At 47.1% G+C, this 16,335-nt stretch overlaps 1 protein-coding gene across 4 annotated transcripts in view; it reads left to right on the forward strand.

The window, feature by feature from the left end:
- Positions 1–16,335, forward strand: part of PRDM16 (PR/SET domain 16) — a 795,203-nt gene that overhangs the window by 581,730 nt on the left and 197,138 nt on the right. The window lies entirely within an intron of this gene.

Raw genomic sequence — 16,335 nt, forward strand, 5'->3', positions numbered from 1 at the left:
ATGCAGTGTGGGAGCATCTACATTTTGTGTACAGTATTTGTATCTATGTATGTACTATGTATATATGTAATCCTCTGTGAAACCAATGAGGTGTTGAGGATCCAGGAACTTTCACTTACAGAAATAACTGTGACAATTGGATTCTGGAGCTTGGAAGGGTTGAAAAGTATATACAATTTCTAGGGCCTAATTCATGTTTGTATGCAAAGGCCGATGTTCACGCAACACAGCGATTATTGGCAGACTGCGCATGTGTGGTGATCGGACGCAGTGTGCATGTGATAAGGTGCTCGCAATGAGGATTTCATCAAAAAGTGATTGACAGGAAGTGACTGTTTGAGATCCCATGGGCCTACTCCATGTTTGTACACTAAGTAAGGATTGCAAAATTTGGCAATCGCAATCCAGCCGATTATCGAACGACTGCATATGCACATCGTTCGCATTGCGCACGCGTGAGTAAACATAGTGACAGAAATTGCGTACACATCGTAATTGCAATGCAGCCGCTGTTTGACTAACAGGAAGCCAGCGTTTCTGGGCTGAAACCTGCTGTTTTCTGGGTGTGTCTGAGAAAACGCAGGCGTGCCCAGGCGTTTTTAAGGAGGGCGTCAGCAATGACCACTTCCAGCCTCTTGTGTGGCAAGAATTATGGATGACCTTGCCTGGCGCAAAAAGGAATCAAAGTTCCGGGAATTGCGTATGGTTTCGTGATCAGCCCGCATATTGCGATGCATTCGCAATTTCTGCAATGGGCGTTTTTCGCGATTTCTGGGTGGAAACTATTTGATCGCAGCAACTGCGTTTTAGCAGAAATTGCAATCCTTACTGAATAAGGTCCCTCGTGCGAATGGTCAGCAACTTAATTTGTTGCAAGCTTTCATCAGATCAGTACAAGTTAATCAATTGTCTGATTGGCTGCGATTTCTATTCGCGTATTTCCACCATGTTAACCAATATACGTATGTGATAGCAGTCAGTAGGATTAACACTAAACAAGATGTACAAATGTTTCTCAACCACTGCATGTATAAACAGACAATTTTGCAACAACTAATTATAATTGTTGCAAATACGTCTCTTAAAAATGACAATTAAATTAAGCAACCAACTTTGTGTCTCTCAGGTTTTAACCTGTTGGGAGATTGATTGAGATGGTCCCATACATCAACATTACAAAAATAGCATTGTTTCTCAGGAATAAGCAGCCTGGCTGGAAAGCGTGAAGCATAATTGTCCGTCATGGGTGACCTGTTCTGTGTCATTCTAATTGGAGGTACAGCGTTTAGCAGCTTTTAATTGAAATCACCTTCCATTTGTATACTGCCGGCAGGGGTGACGACCTGTGCTCGGAACCCATAGTGTATGATTTCTAAAAATATGACTTTAAATGCCCCGCGCTGCTAAATATCCCTTTTACAACTGGTTAGCTCACTGCCCACGACTGGATAGAAAAGAAATCTGTTAGATTTCCGCTGATTCGCCGTATGCCATCGGTTTGTAGGGCCGCTGTTATTATACCAACATTGATTAATTACATAATTGACTACCATTGCTGAGAACAACAGTTAAGACTAATTGAAATGTATGAGGGACAATTATGAGTAATTGAAATCAATTAATAGGTGATTTTCTTGATAAGTGTATATAATGGGGAGGAGACTCTAATTACAGTTCAAAGTCTGTGATAAAATAGAAGTTGAAGGCACGGCAGAAACTAAGCCATAGTTCTGCCGGACTAGGGGATTTGTAAGTGTACAGTGGATTGAGAACTATTGTGTATGTGAAAGGCTGCTGCCCTGTACTGAAAGAACACGTAGCTGGTCTTTATACTTCAGGAAAAGAGTGCATCATTGTTCTGTGACAGACGGGACGAGGCTTTATCAAAGCTTTGATTGAATGAGTCACCAGCGGAAGTGTTATACCAATGTATAACATGCATGCACTACTCCGACTGATGTATTCTACAGAGATCTGGCTGGAAGCAAAACAAACAAAGGTACTAAAACTAGGAATAAAATGTACAGATACTGTAGGTTGTCCGCAATGGCCCCATGACTGCTCTGTGCATGCCTCCCAACATTTGCCAGCTGGAAGGAGAGACAAATGCGCGTGCCCAAATTTAGGGGGCATGGCTTCACAGCTAGGGGGCGTGGCCCATGATCCTGCGAGGCCACATCTCATTTTCACAACTGTGAGGGCATGCCCGACACTTTGTGAGCTGCTGATAAGCTCCCTGTCCCTCTCTCCCGATAAATAGATGCTATGCGCACAGTGTCTATTCATCGCTACTCTGCTAAGCAGCAAGTGAGAGAGGGTCTCCCAACTGCCCCCCACCGCAGAACACTGCGACCCACGGGGGGAACAGAAAATGGGACTGTCCCGCCAAAATCGGGACAGTTGGGAGGTGTGTCTATGGGAGGCTGGAATAAGGGGATAGTATGCAATTGTAAATAGTCTGCAGACTAAATCGCCAAAAGTACATCGCCCCTCTATGTGCCAAAAAACTGAAATGCAGTGGACTGTTTTCTAGAGATCCCCTTCCTGGGAGATGCATTTCCTATTTCTCTAACGTCCTAGTGGATGCTGGGACTCCGTCAGGACCATGGGGAATAGCGGGCTCCGCAGGAGACAGGGCACATCTAAAAAAGCTTTTAGGTCACATGGTGCGTACTGGCTCCTCCCCCTATGACCCTCCTCCAAGCCTCAGTTAGGTTTTTGTGCCCGTCCGAGAGGGTGCAATCTAGGTGGCTCTCCTAAAGAGCTGTTTAGAAAAGTTTTTTTTTAGGTTTCAATCTCAGTGATTCCTGCTGGCAACAGGATCACTGCATCGAGGGACTTAGGGGAGAGATTTCCAACTCACCTGCGTGCAGGATGGATTGGAGTCTTAGGCTACTGGACACTTAGCTCCAGAGGGAGTCGGAACACAGGTCAGCCTGGGGTTCGTCCCGGAGCCGCGCCGCCGATCCCCCTTACAGACGCTGAAGAGACGGCAGAACGGAGGTCCGGAAAGCAGGCGGCAGAAGACTCCTCAGTCTTCTTGAAGGTAGCGCACAGCACGGCAGCTGTGCGCCATTGTTGTCACACGGCTCACTGACTCAGTCACGGAGGGTGCAGGGCGCTGCTGGGGGCGCCCTGGGCAGCAATATAATTACCTTTAGTGGCAAAATAAATACATCACATATAGCCATTAAGGCTATATGTATGTATTTTAACCCAGGCCAGTTTCTTAAAAACCGGGGAAAAGCCCGCCGAAAAAGGGGCGGAGCTTATTCTCCTCAGCACTCAGCGCCATTTTCCTGCTCAGCTCCGCTGGTGAGGAAGGCTCCCAGGTCTCTCCCCTGCACTGCACTACAGAAACAGGGTAACAAAGAGAAGGGGGGCATAAATTGGCGATATTTATATATTAAGAGCGCATATATAGTAAACAACACCTTCTAGGGTTGTTTATATACATTTATAGCGCTTTTGGTGTGTGCTGGCAAACTCTCCCTCTGTCTCCCCAAAGGGCTAGGGGGTCCTGTCTTCGATTAGAGCATTCCCTGTGTGGCTGCTGTGTGTCGGTACGTGTGTGTCGACATGTATGAGGACGATGTTGGTGTGGAGGCAGAGCAATTGCCGATGATGGTAATGTCACCCCCTAGGGAGTCGACACCGGAATGGATGGCTTTAGTTATGGAATTACGTGATAATGTCAGCACATTACAAAAGTCAGTTGACGAAATAAGACGCCCGGCAAACCAGTTAGTACCGGTTCAGGCGTCTCAGACACCGTCAGGGGCTGTAAAACGTCCTTTACCTCAGTCAGTCGACACGGGTACCGACACAGATGAATCTAGTGTCGACGGTGAAGAAACAAACGTATTTTCCAATAGGGCCACACGTTATATGATCACGGCAATGAAGGAGGCTTTGCAGATCTCTGATACTGCTGGTACCTCAAAAAGGGGTATTATGTGGGGGGTGAAAAAACTACCTGTATTTTTTCCAGAATCAGAGGAATTGAATGACGTGTGTGATGAAGCGTGGGTTAACCCCGATAGAAAACTGCTAATTTCCAAGAAGTTATTGGCATTATACCCTTTCCCACCAGAGGTTAGGGCGCGCTGGGAAACACCCCCTAGGGTGGATAAGGCGCTCACACGTTTATCAAAGCAAGTGGCGTTGCCGTCTCCTGATACGGCCGCCCTCAAGGATCCAGCAGATAGGAGGCTGGAAACTACACTGAAGAGTATATACACACATACTGGTGTTATACTGCGACCGGCAATAGCCTCAGCCTGGATGTGCAGTGCTGGGGTAGTGTGGTTGGATTCTCTGACTGAAAATATTGATACCCTGGATAGGGACAGTATTTTATTGACTCTAGAGCAATTAAAGGATGCTTTCCTTTATATGCGAGATGCTCAGAGGGATGTTTGTACTCTAGCATCAAGAGTAAGCGCGATGTCCATATCTGCCAGAAGAAGTTTATGGACGCGACAGTGGTCAGGTGATGCGGATTCCAAGAGGCATATGGAAGTATTGCCATATAAAGGAGAGGAATTGTTTGGGGTCGGTCTTTCGGACCTGGTGGCCACGGCAACTGCCGGCAAATCCACTTTTTTACCTCAGACCCCCTCCCAACAGAAAAAGACACCGTCTTTTCAGCCGCAGTCCTTTCGCTCCTATAAAAAGCGACCAAAAGGACAGTCTTATCTGCCGCGAGGCAGAGGAAAGGGTAAGAAAGGGCAGCAAGCAGCCCCTGCCCAGGAACAGAAGCCCGCCCCGGCTTCTACAAAGCCATCAGCATGACGCTGGGGCTTTACAAGCGGACTCAGGAACGGTGGGGGGTCGACTCAAGATTTTCAGCAATCAATGGGTTCACTCACAAGTGGACCCGTGGGTCCTGCAGATAGTATCTCAGGGTTACATGCTGGAGTTCGAAAGGTCTCCCCCTCGCCGGTTCCTAAAGTCTGCTTTACCAACGTCTCCCTCAGAAAGGACGTCGGTTTTGGAAGCCATTCACAAGCTGTATTCTCAGCAGGTGATAGTCAAGGTACCCCTCCTACAACAGGGAAAGGGGTATTATTCCACACTATTTGTGGTACCGAAACCGGACGGTTCGGTAAGGCCTATTCTAAATCTGAAATCCTTGAACCTGTACATAAAGAAATTCAAGTTCAAGATGGAGTCACTCAGAGCAGTGATAGCGAATCTGGAAGAAGGAGACTTCATGGTGTCCTTGGACATAAAAGATGCTTATCTACATGTCCCGATTTACCCCTCACACCAAGGGTATCTCAGGTTCGTGATACAAGACTGTCATTATCAGTTTCAAACGCTGCCGTTTGGGTTGTCCACGGCCCCTCGGGTCTTTACCAAGGTAATGACCGAAATGATGGTTCTTCTACGAAGAAAAGGCGTATTAATTATCCCTTACTTGGACGATCTCCTGATAAGGGCAAAATCCAGAGAACAGCTGGAAGTCGGTGTAGCGCTAACACAAGTAGTGCTTCAGCAACACGGGTGGATTCTAAATCTTCCAAAATCTCAATTGACCCCGACAACACATCTGCTGTTCCTGGGCATGATTCTGGACACGGTTCAGAAAAAGGTATTTCTCCCGGAAGAGAAAGCAAGGGAGTTATCCGAACTTGTCAAGAACCTCCTAAAACCAGGAACTGTGTCAGTACATCAATGCACAAGAGTCCTGGGAAAGATGGTGGCTTCGTACGAAGCGATTCCATTCGGCAGATTCCATGCACGAACATTTCAGTGGGATCTGCTGGACAAATGGTCCGGATCGCATCTGCACATGCATCAGCGGATAACACTGTCACCGAGAACAAGGTTGTCTCTCCTGTGGTGGTTGCAGACTGCCCATCTGTTAGTGGGCCGCAGATTCGGCATACAGGACTGGGTCCTGGTGACTACGGATGCCAGCCTACGAGGTTGGGGAGCAGTCACAAAGGGAAGAAACTTCCAGGGCGTGTGGTCAAACCTGGAGACGTCTCTTCACATAAATATACTGGAGCTAAGAGCGATCTACAATGCTCTAAGCCTGGCAAAATCGCTGCTTCAGGGTCAGCCGGTGTTGATCCAGTCCGACAACATCACGGCAGTCGCCCACGTAAACCGACAAGGCGGCACGAGAAGCAGGAGTGCAATGGCAGAAGCTGCAAGGATTCTGCGCTGGGCGGAGAATCATGTCGTAGCACTGTCAGTAGTGTTCATCCCGGGAGTGGACAACTGGGAAGCAGATTTCCTCAGCAGACACGACCTTCACCCGGGAGAGTGGGGACTTCATCCAGAAGTTTTCCACATGATTGTGAACCGTTGGGAAAAACCAAAGGTGGACATGATGGCGTCTCGCCTCAACAAAAAATTGGACAGGTATTGCGCCAGGTCAAGAGACCCTCAGGCAATAGCTGTGGACGCTCTGGTAACACCGTGGGTGTACCAGTCAGTGTATGTGTTCCCTCCTCTGCCTCTCATACCAAAGGTACTGAGAATTATACGGAAAAGAGGAGTAAGAACAATACTGGTAGCTCCGGACTGGCCAAGAAGAACTTGGTATCCGGAACTTCAAGAGATGCTCACGGAGGATCCGTGGCCTCTACCTCTAAGAAGGGACCTGCTTCAGCAGGGACCTTGTATGTTCCAAGACTTACCGCGGCTGCGTTTGACGGCATGGCGGTTGAACGCCGGATTCTAAAAGAGAAGGGCATTCCTGAGGAAGTTATTCCTACTTTAATTAAAGCCAGGAAAGAAGTGACCGCACAACATTATCACCGCATTTGGAGAAAATATGTTGCGTGGTGTGAGGCCAAGAAGGCTCCAACGGAAGAATTTCAATTGGGTCGATTCTTACATTTCCTGCAAGCAGGATTGTCTATGGGCCTCAAATTGGGGTCCATTAAAGTTCAAATTTCGGCCTTATCAATTTTCTTCCAGAAGGAATTGGCGTCAGTGCCTGAAGTACAAACTTTTGTCAAAGGTGTACTACATATACAACCCCCAATAGTGCCTCCAGTGGCACCGTGGGATTTGAACGTGGTTCTAAATTTTCTCAAATCTCATTGGTTTGAGCCTTTAAAATCGGTAGATTTAAAATACCTTACATGGAAGGTAACCATGCTGTTGGCCCTGGCTTCAGCCAGGAGAGTTTCGGAGTTGGCAGCTTTGTCATACAAAAGCCCATATCTGATATTCCATTCGGACAGGGCAGAATTGAGGACACGTCCTCAATTTCTCCCTAAGGTGGTTTCGGCATTTCACTTGAACCAGCCTATTGTGGTGCCTGCGGCTACTAGCGACTTGGAGGACTCCAAGTTACTGGACGTTGTCAGAGCATTAAAAATATATATTTCAAGGACAGCTGGAGTCAGAAAATCTGACTCGTTGTTTACATTGTATGCACCCAACAAGTTGGGTGCTCCTGCGTCTAAACAGACGATTGCACGTTGGATATGTAGTACAATCCAACTTGCACATTCTGTGGCAGGCCTGCCACAGCCTAAATCTGTAAAGGCCCATTCCACAAGGAAAGTGGGCTCATCCTGGGCGGCTGCCCGAGGAGTCTCGGCATTACAACTTTGCCGAGCAGCTACGTGGTCAGGGGAGAACACGTTTGTAAAATTTTACAAATTTGATACTCTGGCTAAAGAGGACCTGGAGTTCTCTCATTCGGTGCTGCAGAGTCATCCGCACTCTCCCGCCCGTTTGGGAGCTTTGGTATAATCCCCATGGTCCTGACGGAGTCCCAGCATCCACTAGGACGTTAGAGAAAATAAGAATTTACTTACCGATAATTCTATTTCTCATAGTCCGTAGTGGATGCTGGGCGCCCATCCCAAGTGCGGATTGTCTGCAATGCTTGTACATAGTTATTGTTACAAAAATCGGGTTATTACTGTTGTTGTGAGCCATCTGTTCAGAGGCTACTTCGTTTGTGTTATCATACTGTTAACTGGGTTCAGATCACAAGTTGTACGGTGTGATTGGTGTGGCTGGTATGAGTCTTACCCGGGATTCAAGATCCTTCCTTATTGTGTACGCTCGTCCGGGCACAGTACCTAACTGAGGCTTGGAGGAGGGTCATAGGGGGAGGAGCCAGTACGCACCATGTGACCTAAAAGCTTTTTTAGATGTGCCCTGTCTCCTGCGGAGCCCGCTATTCCCCATGGTCCTGACGGAGTCCCAGCATCCACTACGGACTATGAGAAATAGAATTATCGGTAAGTAAATTCTTATTTTATGCTTTATTATAATATACACACACTGAGGCTGATGCTGACTTCAATGTACATCTATTTGCAGAGCGTATCTTGGGTGGTTTTGCGCTGCGCAGAGTTCGGAACTTATATCAGGGACACGGATGGGCTCATTCTGATCGTATCTACACGTACGCCTGAAGAAGCTGAACAGAGCTGTAACAATGGGGCAGATGTATTACGCCTGGAGAAATGATAAAACAGTGATAAGTGGAAGGTGATAACGCACCAGCCAATCATTACGGGTTTGAAAAATGACAGTTAGGAGCTGATTGGTTGGTGCATTATTCACTTCTCCAGGCTTAATACATCTGCCCCAAGGTGTTGCCACGTAGGCAAAACTCAGAGGTCACACATTGACGGAACTGCAGGTTATGCAAAGCAGGACCTAAGCGTTAATACACTAGTTTCCAGGCGTATCGCATGCACCAAGTACCTGTATAGCTGGTACAAGAGTGCAGTGATGACGAAGTGTATAGATAGGGGGGTCCGCCCACAAAGATGCGTACAACTATGTATATGGGAAATATGAGCATTTATTTATGTGACCGCGATGCAGGAGCAGTTGTGGCCGACTTTAGTTCAACTCCACATGATGCCCTCTGTGTTGTTGATTTTTTATTATTATTATTTGGTATTAATGCAGCTATAACTTAAAGGCCGTACACACGTATCGATGTGTACAGAGATGTGTGCTGAGTGATCTAGCACAGAGCGCTCAGTACACATCTCTCCCCCTGCTCAGCATACAGCGCAATGTGTGCTGGGGGGGCGGGCGCTCGTTTCACACAGCGGGGAAGTGAGCGATGTACTAGATTGTACTGCATGCAGGCCAATCTAGAGTCAGCAATAGCAACGCGTGGAACCGTGCATCGCTCTCGCTATGGGGCATACACACAGAGAGATGTGTGCTTCATTTCTAGGCAGATTGCTTAGAATATGCGCACACATCGCTATGTGTGTACCCCCCTTTACTCTGCAGCACACAAATATTAATAAACAATTAACAGAGGTATAATAAACCCTTCTCGAATAGGTACTGGATAGGTTGAGCTTCGTTGACTGGGCAATATCACATTCCAGGAGTTGGTGTTGGCGTGCTAACAGCTGGGGCCACATCTATTAGAAAGTGAGGCCAGGACCTCCTCTCAGGAGGAGGAAATTAGGTGTGGCAGGGGTGAGGGTCTTACATTGCCCACATCTTCTCCCTTCCGAGTGCCACTGCTCCTGTGCTTGTTACATAGTTTCTGTAAGTAGAAGTGCAGAGTGATACACAGAGTAGTGCCGGAGGAGGGTGGGTGGGTGACATGGTCTGCAGCTCAGAGGATCACTGAAGGAGGCAAAGCATACAGTAGTAGTATGATACAGTTCTGAGGAGGGAATTGGGAGAAACACTAGAAGTTTACTTGAGCTTTTCAGGGTATAGTGGCCTAACAGGCTAGGAATGGAAACAGTGGATTTGAGATGAGGAGGGAGAGGCAGATTTTCAGGGCAGTAAGAGTAGATAATGGGACTGGGGGAAATAGCTTTCCACACTGGTGGTCTAAACCCCATAATAGAGACCAGTAGTACAGCCCTGGGGGTCAGCATGTGCACTATACAAGGATCTTGTTAGAAGATTTTTAAAATCCGGTAAATGTTAGGTGGGCTCTAGAAAATATCAGGACACTCAGGGGCTCCTAGCAAATGTCAGGGATACTCAGAGGCTCCTCCCAAATGTCAGGGATACTCAGAGGCTCCTCCCAAATGTCAATGATACTCAGAGGCTCCTCCCAAATGTCAGGGATACTCAGAGGCTCCTAGCAAATGGCAGGGATACTCAGAGGCTCCTAGCAAATGTCAGGGATACTCAGAGGCTCCTCCCAAATGTCAGGGATACTCAGAGGCTCCTCCCAAATGTCAGGGATACTCAGAGGCTCCTCCCAAATGTCAGGGATACTCAGAGGCTCCTCCCAAATGTCAGGGATACTCAGAGGCTCCTCCCAAATGTCAGGGATACTCAGAGGCTCCTCCCAAATGTTAGGGATACTCAGAGGCTCCTCCCAAATGTCAGGGATACTTAGAGGCTCCTCCCAAATGTCAGGGATACTCAGAGGCTCCTCCCAAATGTCAGGGATACTCAGAGGCTCCTAGCAAATGGCAGGGATACTCAGAGGCTCCTCCCAAATGTCACGGATACTCAGAGGCTCCTCCCAAATGTCAATGATACTCAGAGGCTCCTCCCAAATGTCAGGGATACTCAGAGGCTCCTCCCAAATGTCAGGGATACTCAGAGGCTCCTAGCAAATGTCAGGGATACTCAGAGGCTCCTCCCAAATGTCAGGGATACTCAGAGGCTCCTCCCAAATGTCAGGGATACTCAGAGGCTCCTCCCAAATGTCAGGGATACTCAGAGGCTCCTCCCAAATGTCAGGGATACTCAGAGGCTCCTAGCAAATGGCAGGGATACTGAGAGGCTCCTCCCAAATGTCAGGGATACTCAGAGGCTCCTCCCAAATGTCAGGGATACTCAGAGGCTCCTAGCAAATGGCACGGATACTCAGAGGCTCCTAGCAAATGTCAGGGATACTCAGAGGCTCCTCCCAAATGTCAGGGATACTCAGAGGCTCCTCCCAAATGTCAGGGATACTCAGAGGCTCCTCCCAAATGTCAGGGATACTCAGAGGCTCCTCCCAAATGTTAGGGATACTCAGAGGCTCCTCCCAAATGTCAGGGATACTTAGAGGCTCCTCCCAAATGTCAGGGATACTCAGAGGCTCCTCCCAAATGTCAGGGATACTCAGAGGCTCCTAGCAAATGGCAGGGATACTGAGAGGCTCCTCCCAAATGTCACGGATACTCAGAGGCTCCTCCTAAATGTCAGTGATACTCAGAGGCTCCTCCCAAATGTCAGGAATACTCCGAGGCTCCTACAAATGTCAGGGTGTTCAACATCTAGCACAGAAGTGTAACAGGGAAGCCACTGCACAATACTGACACCTTTTTTTGTTATATTTAATTACAAAGTACTTTCACATAGTTAGCTACATAGAGTTTTACATACAGTTAATACATTTAATGAAAGACATCATGTCTAATTATGTGCACCCAGAGTCAGGCAGGACAAAACCACCGGTGAGGGGCCAATTTACCCTCAAGGGACGAAGAAAAAAAAATTCCTTTCTTGCCCCTAGCAATGCAACACATTCCCAGGCTCGACTACATTCTACTAATTATAGCTGCAGACACTGATTCTAATAAGAGGGGAATGGAGATGTCTGGTTTCTGCTCATGTTAGGGGGGGGGGGCACTTTCATAGAAGCACCAACAGCAAGGGTCTATAACAACCTAAATGGATGCATCCAGACAGGACTAGATCCATATACATGACAATGTCATGTAAATGTTTGTAGAAGTGTAATATGGCCCATCATAAGATGCAATATGTGAAGTAAGAGTTAATTTTATTTTTTTAAAGTGCTATTAACTTTTTAAACATTGAGGCTAATCACCGACTAGACGTGGCACGGATAAGATAGCATCTAATACCAGCTCCATGTGTAATTGTTACAATGAAATGGAAGATGACGATACAGCGTTCAGTTTCCTTCCTTATTAAGTACATTGAAAGGGTGCAATGATGTTACCGAAACCCAAGGTCAAAGGGTCACCGGCTATATCTTCTGATACAATATCACTTACTAAAGGGACGGGGGCACATTTCAGCTCCTACCAGTGGGCATTGTGCATCCAGAACTGGCACTTGTAATAATACTCCGTCATTCATGAGCACGGGAGAAGGATTTGAGAGGGATGAGTAATTATATAGTTTTATACCTCGGCATTCACGAGCTGAGCAGACATTAGAAACCTTAATGAAAGCATTTGAATCTAATTTATTTTTAGAAGCGTTGTAAAGGCGCAGCAGCATGATAACACTGCCCGACAAAGGCCAAGTGCCTTTTATAGTGTTGTTTTTCACATATCTCTTTGTTTTTTTTCCTTTCCTAATTATTTAGGCAGTGTCTATTGAGCGCCAAAGTCACTCCCTTGGTGTCAAGAATATATTTACAAAAGCACAGCGTTAATTCTTCTATGTATTCAGCAGATAGCAGGAACATACATCACCAGGAAGGAGGGGTAGATATTCCTCCAAATCAATAGACGTGGCAACAATTTGCAGCAATAAGCTCTGCTCCCTCTGTACAGTACACCGGAATGAAAATTGCTCCAGCACATAGCTGCAGTGTCAACAGTAGAACAATACTGAGATAACTGGAATATAGCAGCACCCTGGTGTATCAGCTGGATGTCCTTGTCTAATGGGGCCACATAATTCAATGCACATAAAAGGAGAAGTTGCGGTGGGTGTTGCGAGGGGAATGGCGCTGTGAATCACATCATAACATCTCGCCCACATGAGACATAATGCCGTGAACTGCTTCTTTTCATCCTTGGTCCCATGATAATTCACCTTATAATGGTGCCTCCTCACTTGGAAAATGGGCAAAGAGCCGAGAGGGTTGTGAACTCTCACAAGCAGGACAGCCATCAGGGGGGGACTGTGGGGACTGGTGTCCCAGGCCCTTACAAAGAGGGGGGCCCACCCCTGGCTCCTACCACCAGTACCTATGGAGCTGCACAAGGCTGTGAGACAACAGTGGACAGATACACAGGAAGGACTTCTTAAAACAAGCCTTCCCTTCGCATCAGCATTCCTGTAGGTCCACCTATATGTATTATCACAATGTATGGCATCACATAGGGGTGGAGCGGTGCTGCAGAATCATTTTCTTTTTTTTTGTGGTGCGGGAGGGGGTGACTGTCTCTTTTGTCAGTCCCAGTCCCCACCATTTCTGATGGCAGCCCTGCTCACAAGATCAGGAGAACTCCCCCAATTTTTGGAGTCTCCTAGATATTCTGGGAAAGTAGGCAAGTAAGATACAGGACCTAGACATTCCTCCATTGCGGGTGAGTAAATAAATGCATATGGCCATAATTTTGCAGAGCTGTATGCATTGTTAGTGTCATCATCATTAATGCACATCTTTACCAGCCTATGGGGGTAATTCAGATCTGATCGTAGATGTGCTAAATTTAGCACATCTTTGATCAGTTTCTCAGACATGCGGTGGGACGCCCAGCACAGGGCTAGTCCACCCCGCATCACTGGCTATGCCCCCCCCCCCCTGCACGGGTGCAACAGCATCGCACAGCGGCGATGCTTTTGCACCGGCTGAGTAGCTTATTTATTTATTTATTTATTTATTACCAGTTATTTATATAGCGCACACATATTCCGCAGCGCTGTACAGAGAATACTTGCCCATTCACATCAGTCCCTGCCCCAGTGGAGCTTACAATCTATATTCCCTATCACATGTACACGCACACACAATCATGCTAGGGTTAATTTTGTTGGGATCCAATTAACCTACCAGTATATTTTTTTGGGATTGTGGGAGGAAACCGGAGTACCCGGAGGAAACCCACGCAAGTACGGGGAGAATATACAAACTCCACACAGTTGGGCCATGGTGGGAATCGAACCCATGACCTCAGTGCTGTGAGGCAGTAATGCTAACCATTACACCATCCGTACTGCTCCTGTGCGCTGGCAGACGGCTACCTGCCGCGTCCTGGGTCACAGAGCCTGCGTGTGACGTCACGCAGCCACCGCGGCCCACCCCCGCAGCGGTCCGGACACACCTGCGTTGTCTGCACCGCACCCAGCCAACGGCATTCTAACGCCATTGGCGCGCTCCCTCCTGCCCCGCGACCGCCTATGCCCACCAATCAGATAGAGGCGATCGCAGGCCTGAGATGCTTTTAGCTTCTCACTGGGCTCCCGGGTGCATGTGCGCACTCCGCAAAGGTCTTCAGACCGCGATCGCTGCCGCTGCAGCGATCCAGTCTGAATTAGGCCCTATATCTGACGTGAATAATTTGCCTGGATCATCATCACGCTCTCTCAGTATTCAACTCAGCATCCGTAATTGTGCGCGCTGAATTCCGGAGCACGTACAGTGCGAATACACATGAGATCCAGCCGCACGTTCTACTCCACATAAGGCTCATAGTAATATTCTAGATGAATGGAAAACGTTGAACATTAAGCTATGTTGGATTGTTGGCTCTGCCGGTCAGGGGAACACTACTGCTTTGAAAGTTTGCTCCAAGTTCTATGAAAAATAAGAACAAATATTTAGCTTCCTACATGTCCTGTTGTCTTTTATACAGAAATGCTGATTAGAAAACAAGGAGCCCCTTGCAACTGCACACACGCTCCATTTATAAACAGATCACGGAACTGACATGTCCCGTAAAACCGCCTAGGGAGTAGGACCAAGTGAAAATGATCCTGGCATCTCATATTCCTGTCTGTATCAGAGCATTGCCTATAGATTGGTGTATCTAGCCGTGACTGCATCATTGGTTCAGTAAATAAAACAATTATTTTTGACAACTTGCATTAACTTACATCAATAGTCTAATTTTTCTTAGCAGTGAGACTAGCGTGCAGGATATCAATAAGGTATTATCTGCATCTTTGGGGATAAAAGGGAAGCAGAGGAAGAATTCAATAACCCATTTTTTTCCGCCTATTGATCTTGTTTTCCTATAAAATTCAACAGACAGCACATTGTTAAATTATTAACTAAATGTTACTTCGCGCTGTGAGTATATTTCTGCAAAGATCATTTGGACAAACACTGATCTTTTTATCCATATTAACTGCCAAGGGAATTTCGTTGCACAGAAACTGTTTGTATCTGCTTAACCCTTTCTGGTCCAGCTAGTGCTGAATTATTCACACTAAGGACCTGATGCTGATTCCGATGGTGGCATCTAAAGACACTCAAAGTGGCACGCTTATACACCAGGGAAAGGGCCGATACAAGTGTTGGCATTTAGGGGTCTATTCATAAAGCAGAGAAAAGCCTGTTTTGCGTTAAACAGGGCTTTTCTCTGCTTCCTGCTATTCGTGGAGCAGGTTGCCGTGGAGAAGTTCTTGACTTCTCCGAAGGCACCCCTACTCCGTGCCTGTGAACCGAGTGCGATTCATCGACTGCTTCTCCATGGAGTTCAGGATCGCCATCTCAGGATGACGTAACCTGAACTGCGGTGCGGTAACTACAGCTTCCCTGCTATCTGTCTGCACCCAGCACTGCCATCGACCACTGCCGCCTTCCGGGAGGTCAGCCAGCTGCACATGCGTAGAAGGACCCGCCTGCTGACTTCAAGACCGCAGAGGGGAACTGCCGGAGAAGAGAGCATCTCTGGAGCCCAGGACACTGCATCGCTTCTACAGAAGGGTGAGTATATATGAATTGCTACTTATAACAGCTATATTTTGAACTGATTCGGTGTATAGTGATAAGTATCATCCATTTTTCATTTTCTTTATGAATAGACCCCATAGTCACGGACGCAACAATGGTAAAAGGTGCCCTAAGGGCTCTATTTATGAAGCAGTGATAACCCCTTTCACTGTCTTTTTTTGTAGGAGAAGACTTGTCTTCTAGCAACCAGGATACAGATTTATCTTGCAGTCCTTGTAGTCTTGCAGTTTACCTGCTATGGGGAATGTAGTGTCTGCTCAATTTATCTGATAGCTTTTCATAGCTTCAGTAGATATCACCATCTTGAGATGTTACCTATACTAAACAGTGGGAGACCCACAAAACTGCACAGGCTTCTCTGGATCTCCTCCAGATCAAATGTCTATGCACAGTCTACTGGAGCTGTTAGTTCGCAGTGTTAAACTGGCAATACATAATACTCCCCCTGCGCCATTACTTATATATTATGAAAGGAGCAGAATTCCCCAGCAGGAGACAAGTGATGTGTCAGTGAGAACAGGGCTGCATGTAACAGGGTAAGTAACATGATATGAGCAGGGGAATGGAGAAAGAAGTATGCCACAGACTAAGAGTTACATAGTGAAAGTAGCAGGGTCCCCAGCAGCACAGAGTATATCAGGAGATGAGCAGTGTGTCAATGAGGACAGGGCTGCATGCGACAGGGGCAGTCACATGATTTGAGCAGGGGAATGGAGAAAGAAGTATGCCACAGACTAAGGGGTATATTCAATTAGGGT

This window comes from Pseudophryne corroboree, chromosome 10 (genome assembly GCF_028390025.1).
Source record: "Pseudophryne corroboree isolate aPseCor3 chromosome 10, aPseCor3.hap2, whole genome shotgun sequence".
NCBI classification, from domain to species: domain Eukaryota; kingdom Metazoa; phylum Chordata; class Amphibia; order Anura; family Myobatrachidae; genus Pseudophryne; species Pseudophryne corroboree.